Source organism: Coptis chinensis, chromosome 7, assembly GCF_015680905.1.
Source record: "Coptis chinensis isolate HL-2020 chromosome 7, ASM1568090v1, whole genome shotgun sequence".
In the NCBI taxonomy this organism is placed as follows: domain Eukaryota; kingdom Viridiplantae; phylum Streptophyta; class Magnoliopsida; order Ranunculales; family Ranunculaceae; genus Coptis; species Coptis chinensis.
The window spans coordinates 63,807,766-63,820,971 of NC_141462.1; the positions used below are offsets into that span (position 1 = coordinate 63,807,766).

Sequence of the window (13,206 nt, forward strand, 5' to 3'; positions counted from 1 at the left end):
CCATTCAAACACATTCTTAAATGTTCTTCACGAAGGACACGTATATCATATTGAAAACTTCAGTGTGCAAACTAGAAGAGATTCATATCGCCTGATTCAACATGAATTTATTATACTTATCAGATGGGACACTATTGTCAGGGGATCTTCCGATGCTCACCCAGAAATTCCGATATACAAATTTGATTTTGTTGAGTTTGACAATGTTAAGCTGCTTTCGAAAGCAAATACGAATCTAAAAGGTAATCAATTGCAACAATAAAACTATTTCAATTACTTCAAAAAATTCCATTAGAAATAACTATTTCATCAATATTTTGTAGCAGATGCGTTTGGCGCAGTTGATGGTGCTTCGGAGTTGATGTTTCGAAATTGACTCATGCTGAAAGATATCTTCTTGAAGAATGTCAGGTTTTCATTTTCTGTATGCTCATTTAGAATTTAAAAAATTCATACCCAAATCTATATATTAACACAACATTATATCATATATGCAGTGGAACTGAATTGAAAATAAATCTCTGGGAAAATGCAATACAATTGTTTGATAATGTGATTAAGTATGCAAAAAGTGTATCGGTGTTGGTTGTCACTTCGTTAACTGTTGGGAACTATTACAGTGATTATATTGAATCTTTTAATCTATATAGCCTATTATAGACTATTCCTTGCCTATTGAATCTTAAATTCGTTCTTTGTCAGATGAATGCTTCCTTAATTCAACAAGCACAATGCAAATCTACATCAACTTGGACATTCCAGAAGTATCGGATTTGCAAAATAGGTGATTAAAAAAAAAGAAAATACACCTCCATTAATTATACATTGCTTAAGTTTAACAAAATGTTTTATATTTTTTTAGCTCCACTTTTGAAGAGAGACATATTGTGATGCTACAAGGGTCATCATCGATTGAACGTAATATGAAGGACAAATCATTGAGAAACAAAAAAACTCTTTCACAAGTTATTCAAATGTTGAGCACAGAGTCTGTTGTAAGTTTACTATACATTTGGCTAATGTCCAACTTTAATTTAAATTTTTTCAATATACTTACACTCCGTGCAGGGACAGATTTGCACATGCAAAGCTATCATTTATGATATCGTTCATAATTATCAACCGTTCTATATGTTTTGTACCAAAATTGGTTGTCGGAAGAAATTGATAGATAGAGGTGATCAATTTTGGTGTGGTAATTGCAATAACACTATTCCATCTCCAGATGCGAGGTATGAATTAATATTATTTTTACCATACTATTCGTTTAACACTGTTATTTATGAATGTGTAGTCTGATAGACGTTTATTTTAGGTATCAATTGAAAGCTCGCATTCGAGATGACACACAAAGTTCCCTCATCACAATATTTGGCGAATAAGCTGAAGCATTACTAAAACATCCAGCTTCTGAGATGGAAAAGCTTATAAAATCGATATAGCCATTATGACATTATAGTTTTCACATTACAAATACAGAATTGTGACATACAAATTCTCTTTTATTGAATTAGGCAAATGGTATTGAGACTGTTAAGGCCATAATAAATGGCATTATTGGTTCTTCAATGGTATTTGAGATCAAAATTAGCTAATACAACCTCCAAAGTCAAGGCAGAAATGGCCTTACAGCTAATAAGGTTTTCCCGGTTGATTTAACACTTGAGTCTGACCAAGTACCAGATCAGATTGAACAGGTAAAAATATTTATTACACTACCTATCAATTACATGCTTATTAAACATTGGCGGCTATTACATTCATTTTGTTACATAATCTCATGATTTGCACTCAGGTGAAAGATGCATCACAAATTGTTGATGGTACCTTCCAAGCCCATACACCTAACAACTTGAATGAAAACGCCGCAAATATGATGATTAACAAGGTGTTCATTTACTTTAATTCTACTGCCACAGACTCAAAAATATATATTCGCTTCAAAATTCCTTGCTTCATTGATTTATTCTAATTCTAAACATTTGTATAGCAGGAGCTTTGTTTGGGGCAAAGTTCACCGATATTCTGAAACCCTCAAATAAAAAAAACAGGTCTAAGAGAAAGTACAAAAACAAAGCTTCTATAGTATGTTACTTCTAGACATTTTTTTCTTTTCCAAAAAAAAAAATAACAGTCACTTAGACCTGTTCTTTTTACTTATTTGTCAAAGGCATACTCGATTGGCGAATCAAATAAAACTTCCCAGACTTCAGCTATAAGAACTCCTTTTAAAAGGGTGCGCAAGATAAAAGAATATAAGGTATTTAACCTTAACTTAAGGTTTAAAAAAAACTTAACATTCCACTATTATTCTACTCGATTATTCATACTTACTAAAAGCATATCTAAATTCGCTTTGTTTGTAGGACTGAAGATTGAAGTCGTCAAATAATTCTTAGGCAATTCCTGATGGATCAGTCAGATCAATAGCAGCATCGTCGGTTTTCCATTTAATTTAATTTTAGATCCTAATATTTACTTAGTAGATTAGATTACAAAAACTCCTTTGATAGCTAATGTTCTTTTATTACGATATATGTGTCCTGTGGTACTGTTTGGATGTATAGCAAAAAAGTTACTGTTGTGTTATTGTTGTATGTCAATTCTATAAATAAAAGGGGGTTCAATGGTTCATTTGATTTAATCTTAACCCTCTTAAATATTACCTGGAGGAGTTCAGCGAGTGGGTACAGGCAATGAAGCATGCTGGGGTACAAATGCCAACCCACAAACAGTTACTGGAAAAGCGGAGGCGATACACAAGGCAATGGCTGTTATTTATTCATCTGCACCAGTTCTGGGGTGCATACAGTTTTGATGTTCATTTTCAACAGGTCTGTTGTCCCCAATCACTGAATCAATAGTTTTGTGTGATTCAGGAGTTGAACCCCAGAACACAAGGGTATGGTTTTCTCAACAACATTTTTTTTAATTGTTTGACTTCGACTGTAATACTGTCTATTTACTTTTTCCAACACTAATTTTAAATATATCCAAATGGCACATCCTTCTGACCATCCACGGTCCGATATTTATTCAGTGTATGTGTTGCAATTTTTTTTTAGCGGCTGCTCTAGGACACATTTTTTTTCCCTGCATACTTATGGATTGCCATACTATTATTGCTCCTATTCTTCATCATTTTATAATTAGTACCCTTAATTATGTTGCTCTGTTGTTTCAATGGAATGCTTCACTCTATATTAGCACGTGATTCTCTGTTCCTACTTTTCCATACAATGCATTTTGATGTTACAATAGCACTTTGTTCCTATTTTTCCGTTTTATGGAATTACGAAGGAATCTTCCTTTCTATTGTTTCAGACCACCAATTATTGCTATATTGATCGTGATAATGCAGGTACCACCTTTCTTTCTCTCTGTCTTTTGCTATTTAAAGAACTATATTTCAGTTACAATGCTCCATTTGCATTGGAGCGAAGTTCTTGATTGAGGAAGTCTTTACTCTTTGCTTACTTCAGTTCTTTACTTCCCACTGCACGCTTTCATTGTTTCAACTATATATTTATATTAGTGTATTGCAACACACTTTCATTGTTTCAACTATATACTTATATTAGTGTATTGCAACAGAAAGGATGCCCCTACTTAGCTATCTATCTTTGGGCTTTTACATTTGTTCTGTCAATTGTGATGATGACAGTATATCCAATTCTAATAGCTCCACTTTTCAACAAGTTCATTCCAGTGACTTATATATATATATATATATTTTAATGTTTCAGTTGATTTAAATATTTAATGATAAAAAAGTCAGTGTAAATTGCATTTATTGTTGTTTTTAGTTAATATTTAACTTCATCTTCTCTCTCTCTCTTTTTTTTTTTTTTTTTTTTTTTTTTGCAACAGCTCCCTTAAGGGGAACTCAAACAGAAAATTGAGAATCTCGCTTCTGAAGAAGCTCTTTGTTGCTGATGGATCTACAAGGTCAAGCCATAGCAATGTGAGAATACAACCTAGACTCTTATCTTTGTTTGTTGTACCATGACTGTTTTTGTAACACATCGAATGTTTCCCTTTCCACCATTGTGGTTTGCACCATTTTCCAAAAGTCACTTTCAAGACAAATGTTCAAAGCATTTTAGGTCTGATGCCTTTTTATGGTCCTTTTGGAAGTGAAAAAAGATATGAAATTGCAAGCTTGGGCACTTGCAATTGAAATTTACATGTGTGCATTTTGAATGATTACATCCATGTCTGCGAAGGAAGCTGTATATGAAATTACATATACACCTAGCCCTAGGAGGGATACGTTTGAGTGACCAGTTTTTTGAAAGAAAAGGGAGATGACTTGGAGAAAAACATCGAGGATGTGGTCTTTGGTTCGGGCATTGTCCAAAGTTTTCATAATCTGTCTGTGAAATGACTCTACTGCTTTAGTTGAAGTTTATTGGTTGCACGGCTTTCGGCTGGTTATCTTCCTTCTAGATACCTTGGTATGCCTTATATACTGTATGGAATCTGGTTATTGAGAGATTGAATAAAAAAGGATGTTTATCCTTTGAACGAGATTGAGTGATTGTGATCAAACCTAACCTTTCAGTCTTTCACCATACTATAGGTTGGAGTCTTCTAGTCAATCAGCAACATTTTGTGGGTTGGAAGAAAGTTTTTGCAAGAAGGGGATTTATTCCTTGGAAGTATAAATGAGTTGAATGACTTCAACTTAGCGTTGTTACTAAATGATGGGTGGAGATCATGGACAAGAGGGGGAACCTGTGGAGGATGGTAGTTAATTCTAAGTTGGTAGGGGTGGTGACTATACCCAATGAGTGGAAAGTTTGGAAAGTTAAGGTCGGTTTTGTGGAGGTTTTCAGATTGATCAGGGGCCTCTATTTGTATGGTCTCCTCAGGATTATATGCCATATCCGCCTTTAAACATTGCTTACAATAAACAGACGAAGGAACAACTTCATAGATATTTAGGGGTGGCTGAGACACTGAGATAAGAGGTGCATCCAAGTCTGCTAATTATCAATCAATTGAATTAAGTCCAAGTGAGAGAGACGTTGCTGGGTATCAAGGAGTTAATCTTTCAAGGCTTCTCCATCCAGTTTCTTCCATGGACGATGTGATGTAACATATTAGAAAAGAATTTCAGAGATAGGTATTATCTTGGGTTTGCCATTTCATATTTGGGTTGTGTAGGACATCTAGCAAGTGGCGGTATAGCTTGGGTTGGTTAAAGAGATACATCCCTCCACCCTATTGTTTGAGAGCCTGGAGGCTGTTAAGGTCTTAATCGATTTTGAAAGAATCTGTTAGTAGGTTGGAGGACGAAGAAGAACAAAGACCATATTAGGTAATAAATGTCATATATTATCATCGTATTAACTATGTGAACCTGTTGAAAGTGAGAGATAGCACTTTATAATTATTAATTTAATGATAATGATTAAATTAAACTTATTCAATGGTTATGCTTATCATTTTCAAGTCAGGGAAAGGTTATGTTTCATATTTTACATGGTTAATTTGAAATGGAACTATGCATGATAGGTATCAAATCGTTTAATTTGCTAAAAATTGGACCCTATAATGTAGACGTGCTTTTCCTTTTTGGCTTTTGTGTCTTCTCCAATTTCTAGGTATTGTATGTAAGTGTGTGTTTTGAATAACATGTGGAGATTCTTCATTGCATCTCAAGGGTTTTCTTTGTTGTTTTTGATATTTTTTTACTGGTGTCAACGTGTTTACCATCCCCATTTTCTTTCCTAGCATGTGCAACGCACGTGCCCGTTTACTAGTATATATAATTGAATTTTATTGATAAAAATAACATAACTATAAAGTCAAGTAGAAACATAGGATTGTTGTGAGGGAGATCCTCGACAAGACACCATAAATACATGAGGAAGACTGGAAGAATAACAAATGTCCTCCACTTAGAACACGTTAGCATATCATGGCCAAGCAACAAAGTCATTCCAATTGAGCACCAAGTCCCCGAAGGGGTAGTTCCTCCTCTCACAAGATACTGACATCCAATACCATAGAAATGACTTCACCTCCAAGTAGGCACAATCCACCCTAGCCTCCATCACCATGGATCATTTACATTAGTATCAAAACTTGCTAAATAGTCTGCTGCCATATTTGTTTCCTATAAAGTTGTGAGTGTTAGGAAATAATAATAATAAAAAAAAACTAATTCTAAAATTGACATATTCTTCTTCCTTTCCATTGCTCTGTGAGAAAGGGAGAGAGAGAGAGATATATATTAGGTGTGAAAGAGAAGACTTTGAAGTTTGATCTATGTTTAATTTTTTTTTCACAATGACCATCAAACCAAAATGATTATTGTTTTTCTATAATAATTTAACCATAATAAATTATTGAAGAAATAGTCAAAATACACTACACCAAAACACCAAAAGGGTGATTTTGTAACGCACTCGATTTTCATTTAGTAACGCTTTTTCACTATACACTTTGTAATGGTTACGAAATGTAAGTATGTCTTGTTTTCCGTTACTTAATTATAGATAAATAGTAGGATTATTAAGTTGCGGTAGGACTAACATATGGATACCGATAGAAATAAAATAAATGTAATTTTTGCAAAATAAAAAAGAAAGTCCAAATTAAGTGAAAGGTTGGAAACCCGCGCTCATCTCTTTCATCTTTCTCACTTTGAGAGAGGCCAAGAAGTGTATAACTCAAACCATATTTTTTTTTTCTTCTTCTTCTTCATCTATTAGGTCAATGCAACTTCTCCTTCTTCACTTCTTCTTCTTCATCTGTTAATTTCAGAGCTTCCTCTTCAATTCTCTTCTTTACTTTTTGTGCATAGTGTTTGATTGGATTTAAGATTTCTGCATGAGAATGAGTCAGGGTTTCTCATTAGTATGCTAAACATTTCTAATTGGGTCAACAATTTTGGTAAGGGATTTGTAAACATAGGGTTTCTTATTAGCTCTTAATATTTGCTGAATATTTTAAATTGTTAGATAAAAATTAGAACTCTGCTAAAAAGTTTTGATTTTTTCTATTTTTCAACCTTCGCAGATCTTGTTTTGATCCCTTGGTTGGACATAAAAAGGTATGAAAACAGTGGAATTTAGTGATTAGTGTGAGGGACTAATATATGCAACCAATGCATATTATACACGTGTCCAACACAACTCATCACATAACTATATCAAGACCTAAGCCAGGTTGCTCATATTATGAAGACTAGAAGCTGCTATGAAAAAGTGTTGAAAAGGTCAAAGGTCAAGGACTCAGAACCAAGGAGCTGAAAGTCACGTCCTCAACTGAGAAGACCAGAGATAGATGTCCTTAACACAAAAGATGGTTTTCTCTAAAACCTATCTTGATCAAGAAAAAATCAAAAATCAAAATGAAAAAGCAAAATCATAAAGCAAGTGGTGAGGTGTCTCAAATGTAATGGAGAAGGGCAAATCAGTTAATTACATAAAGTAGGGGTATAAGGACTAAAAGTTAGGGAGAGAGAATACACCTAGACTTAATATAGTGTCATGTAGGATTTATTTTCTAGTCTTTTTTTTTTTCATTCAAGTCATTTACTTTATTGTTCTTCATTTTCAATCTAGCTTGTTATTTGCTTTTGTTATTCAATCAATCAATCATCTTTCTTTGTTGTTCTTGTTTCAATCTTTTCATTTCATTTCTTCAAATTTGTGTTCTTCAATCATTACAACTTAAGCTTTTCAAAGTTCTTCATAAACTAGTTAACCAATATAAGTCTTAACTAAAGATTCTACCTTCCTTCCTTCTAAAACTCCTAACCATTCAAACTCTAAACAATCTATGGTGAACCTCACTTCCACTCTTTTGAAGACCACCACCAATATTAAAACTTCAAATGGCGCCGTCATCATGGATTGAAGAAACAAGAATGCTTGGTTGAGCATCTAAGGAGGGAAGCATCACTCTCACCTTTTCACTTATTGTTTTTCTAATTTTCGTTGATTTATTTCGTTGTTTTTCATTACTGATTTACTTTTTTGCAAATCCAGGTTCGAGATCAACATGCTGGAGAGGAGCTGAAGCTGCAGCTGAAAGATGACTGAACTTCATCGAAACTCGACGGGGGACTGTGAGTCCACCTCCACACACAACTATTTGATTTTTTCACAGTTCAGTTGTTTTTCTGTGCTTGTTTGTACTGTGAAGCTTGGATTTTGTAATAAAGTAGTATAAATCAGTGGAACTTGTTTGTAGTAATAGATAGAGATATAAAGAAAAAAAAATAGAAAATATGAGTTTTTGATTGATTATGTAGATGAACATGAGTGAACACTTGGTTGAAGTTCTAAACTTACTAAGAGATTAGAGTTTTCATTGTCTTGAGAAGTTCAAGTGTGCGACGCGAGTCGTGAATCATACGCTCGCACATTTTGAATCAACTTGGTAATCAACACTCTAACTAAGTTTAGCTCTAGTTAATCTAGATAACCTATCAAAACTAGTTAATCTATTAGATTAGTTTAGTATTAGTTTAGTTTTATATTTTGGGCCCTTGAAGGCAAAGTTGTATAATTATTAAAAAGCCCACAGTCCGGCTTACCTTTTAAATGGACCTTTATTGTAATATAAAATAGGGAAAAGCTCGAATGGTTGGGCCTGATTCTCAGATCACGCGCCAACCAACATCTCCTTTTCCTCAAGTAGCGTGTAAGCACGGCTTGAGAGATAAATTATAAACCTCCTCGAAGCCTACATAAGAGGATACCTTGTGTCTTCAAGCATACTTACGTGATTGTTTGAAAATTAATTTTCGTACTGCAATTTACATTCATGCATAAGGCTGAACCAGAGCCACATAATAACCATTGGGAAGTCATTCCCTAATGTAGATAAATTGGACGTTGCTTGATTCTTGAAGCCCTAGTGACCAGCTCCCAAATGTGTGTTTTATTACCCTTATATTATTGTAGTACAACCCTTCTTACGTTTAATGAAAAAACAACTTATAACTTTTATTGCCTTTTTCAGGTTACAGTGAAATTTAGATCACTTATCATAAATATTGCGTCTTAGCACCAAAAAAAGCCTTAATCACGCTTATTATGAAGATCAGAAGTTGCTATGAAAAAGTGTTGAAAAAGTCAAAGGTCAAGGTCAAAGGTCAAAACCCTCAACTCAAAATACCATAGATGGAGGTCCTTACCACTAAATATGGCATTCTCCAAAACCTATCTTGATCAAGAAGAAATCAAAAAGCAAAAGAAAAAAGTAAAAGCATAAAGTGAAGGGTGAGGTGTCTTAAATGTAATGAAGAAGGGCAAATAAGTAAAAAGCATAAAGTAGGGGTATATAAACCAAAAGTGAGGGAGAGAGAATGCACCTAGACTTAATCTAGTGTCATTTAGGATTTATTTTTCTAGTTTGTTTTCATTTAAGTTTTTTTACTTATTTGTTCTTCATTTCAATCTTGTTAATTTGCTTTGTTATTCAATCAATCTTCCTTCTTTATTGTTATTTCTTTCAATCAATCTTTCCATTACATCCATGTTTGTGTTTACATTTTTCATTCAACAGTTTTTTTTTTTTTTTTATGTTCTTCATGTTCTTCATTCAACTAAAAAATAAACAAGTCTTAAAAAGAAACTACCTTCCTTTCTTCTAAAACTCAACATCATTTTACTCTAAACAATCTATGGTGAACCCCACTTCTAATCTTTTAAAGACTACCACCAATACAACAACTTCAAATGGCGCCACCGTCATGGATTGAAGGAGCAAAGATGAGTGGTTGAGCATCTAAGAAGGGAAGCACCTTTCTCATCCTTTTCACTTCTTGTTTTTTATTTCTGTTGATTTATTTCATTATTTTTCATTAATGACTTACTTTTTTGCAAATCCAGGTTCAAGATCAACATACTGGAGAGGAGCTGAAGTTGTAGCTGAAAATCGACACAACTTGGCTAGAATCCAACGGGTGACCGCGAGTCCACGTCAACACACCAGCGTCCAGTTTTTTTTTCCAGTTCCAGTTGTTTTGAGATATTTATTTGAACTCCAGACCCGGATTTTGTTATAAAGTAGTATAAATCAGTTGAACTTGTTTGAAATAGTTAGATATAAAAAGAAAAATGAAAAAAAAAAATAGGAAAAATGGGTTTTGATTGATTTTTATGGATGAACATGAGTTGAAACTTGGTTGAAGTTGTAAATTACCAAGAGATTAGAGTTTTCATTGCCTTGAAAAGTTCAAGTGTGCGAGGTAAGTCGTGAATCATCGATTCGCGACACTTTGAATCAACTTGGTAATAAACACTCTAAGTCTATTTAACTCTAGTTAATCTAGATAATCAATCTAAACTAGTTAATCTATTAGATTAGAGTAATATTAGTTTAGTTTTATATTTTGGGCCCTTAAAGGCAAAGTTGTTTAATTATCAAAAACCCAACTTGTGGGATTTTTAAGTGGGCCTTTATTGTAACTTAAAACAGAAAAAGCTCGAACGGTTAGGCTTGATTCTCAGATCACGCACCAACCAACGTCGCCTTCTCTTCAAGTAGCGTGTAAGCACATCTTGAGAGGTAAATTCTAAACCTCTTCGAAGCCAATGTAAGAGGATACCTTGTGTGTTCAAACATGTGATAAGAGCCCAAAACTGTGGTTTTAACCCCTTAACAATATTACTTTTAGACCAATTATGTGATTAATAAGTAAGAGTTAGTACTGTTATCGTGTTCTTATGTATTTCAGGCATTGGAGTCGAATATGTGCAAAAATGCGTCCCTTTTGTGAGATAAAAAAGCAAAGGCTGGTTGCTAAGAAGTTCTATGATTAAAACCAAGATTCAAGGAGAAAAAGTCTTTTTAATGCCCGATCAAAGCTGAAAAGTCAAAGTCAACGCGGGCATAAATAGCGCACATAAGTCAGTTGAACTTCCAAAGGCCGTATATTTGGACTCAGACCTCGGAATTGGGCCTACCTTATATCAAAACGACCGGCTCGAAAAGATATTTCTAATGGTTTAAGCCTTGATCCAATTAGAGGAGCAAAAGTGGATGAAAAGGTTGTTGAAGTTAAATCCAGCTGAAAATCCCTTTGTGGACTGAAGTAATAAGGTTTTGGGCTCGATTTTTCGGCCCAAAATATGGCTCCTCAGCCCATGCACAAATTTGTGGATCTGGTCTGTTCTATATCAAGAGACAAAAGCTTAGCTCTAAAAATATTTGGTTTTTAGTTAGTTTTTACTTGGTAAATGATAAAAATACTTAGTTTTATTGCATTAAATTAGTTTATATAAATTAATCTAATTAGTTGTTAGAACAAGATTTGAGTTTTAGAATAAAATACTTAGTTATATTTCAATATTTAATTTCTAATTCAATATTTTATTCATAAATTTAGTTTGTCTTAAATTGATAATTAGTTATTCATAATCTTAGTTCTAAATTAGTTTTAAATTCAGTTTTAATTCATTTTGAATCTTAGACTATTGTTCAATTAGATTAATAAAATTTAAATTACTTATATCAATTGACTTGTTCTTATTGTTCTTGTGTTAGAAATGACAGTGTAATGATTCAAGGTTAAAACCTCCATTAGAGGGATTTGAGGAAGCCTTGATGAAACTTGATTTTATTAGCGTAGAAATCGTCGTAGTAATTTATTACATTCTAAAAAGTAATTAGTTCTCCATGAGAATGAGTTTGATTGCTTCACGTGCTGATTGTTAGTTGGTTGAGATTATCATGAATGATTAGGGATTAGATAGACCCAATTGTTATGCGAAAACATTTCAATTCGGATTACAACAAATTCTTCATTAGTTAATTGAGTCGAATCAAGGTGGAATCAAATTCCCATAATTCCTCCTTATATTATCAATTTAGTATTAAATTATTGTCATTTCATTTATTGCATCTTGATTAGTTGAATTACCATCGTAGTTAATTTCAATTCCATTACTCTCATAACTTTGTTAGCTTACACGAACTAGGAAATGTTACATTCTAAACGAGCTAGGAATGGAACGAATTCTCTACTCTAAACGTATTGCATTGATAATGAGAGTAGAATCTTTGATATATATAGGCAAGAAAATAGTTCTAGTATTACTTATATTTGAGTTTCATCGCTTATTCGTAGGTAAAACTATCATTTTTCCTTTTATCAAATGGCGCCGCTGCCATCTTAGTTGTGTTTAGTTTAAATTTCTTTAGTAGTGATAATTCTACCAAAGTCCCATTAAACCCACCCACCCTTGTTTGGTTATAACTGTGGTTGTTTGCTTCAGAACTATTTTTTTCGCAGGGATACACTGAGTGCGCCCCTCGCTCTCCAAGGCAAATTCAGAGTGCACCCCACGCTCTATTGTCCGGACATCAGCCAAGGCACGAGCGTACCCTGCGCCCTACCAAGGCCAATTCAGAGCGCACCCACACTCTATTGTTTGGACATCAGCCAAGGCACACCTAATGCGCTTTAAAAGGCAAAATCTGAAGCACCCCGCCTCCTATGAAACGAACCCGATTTCCATGTGTTAGTCCAAATTTCCATTTCTTCAAGTTATTCATTGTTTCTAACTTGTTAAATACACTTAGCTAGCATATACAAGACGATATTCATAAGCAAAGCAAGGAGGCATTCAGGTACTTCTTTCTTCCACTCCTCGTATCTCCTGTTATAGGATTTATACTAGTATATCAGGGTTGTCTTGACTGTTGTCGTGTTTCTTTAATATTGGACTTAGCCTTGCATGAGATTAAGGTCAGGTAGAGAAAAAACGACTAACATAATCTATCGTGAACGTCAACACACAAACCTATCTAGTATACCACACACTACACCTGAAATAATGGCTGAAGAAAGAGAGTCTCCTCTCTCTGACTTTTACAAAGCCCAAAATCTTGCATCGTTCTTGCAGACCCATTGGGGGATTTTCGAATCCCCCCGAATATATTTAATTTGTTTCCAGTTTGTCATTGGTTAGACCATGAAAAACCTTATCAGCATATGCGTAAGATTGAACAAGTTCTTACCACATTCCATCATCCTACGGTAGGTGTGGAACAAATTAAACTGAGGGTGTTTCCTTTCACTCTAGCCGATAAGGCGACATCTTGGTTAACTGCCCAAGCGCCTAATTCTGTGGACTCATGGGCCAAACTTGTTCAACTATTTATGGAACATTTTTACCTACCACTGAAGACTGATGAAATGCTTTCCAAGATTCACTTTTTTCGACAGAATCCTCATGA

The 13,206-nt window shown here is 34.1% G+C and overlaps 1 long non-coding RNA gene across 1 annotated transcript; it reads left to right on the top strand.

Moving 5' to 3' along the window:
* The first annotated feature begins 1,980 nt into the window (after positions 1-1,980).
* Positions 1,981-7,929, top strand: LOC147488376 (uncharacterized). Its single transcript, XR_015203175.1, has 6 exons — positions 1,981-2,085; positions 2,171-2,260; positions 2,367-2,902; positions 3,325-3,361; positions 3,871-3,964; positions 7,030-7,929. It is a non-coding gene; the product is annotated as an uncharacterized LOC147488376 (long non-coding RNA).
* Positions 7,930-13,206: the final 5,277 nt, after the last annotated feature.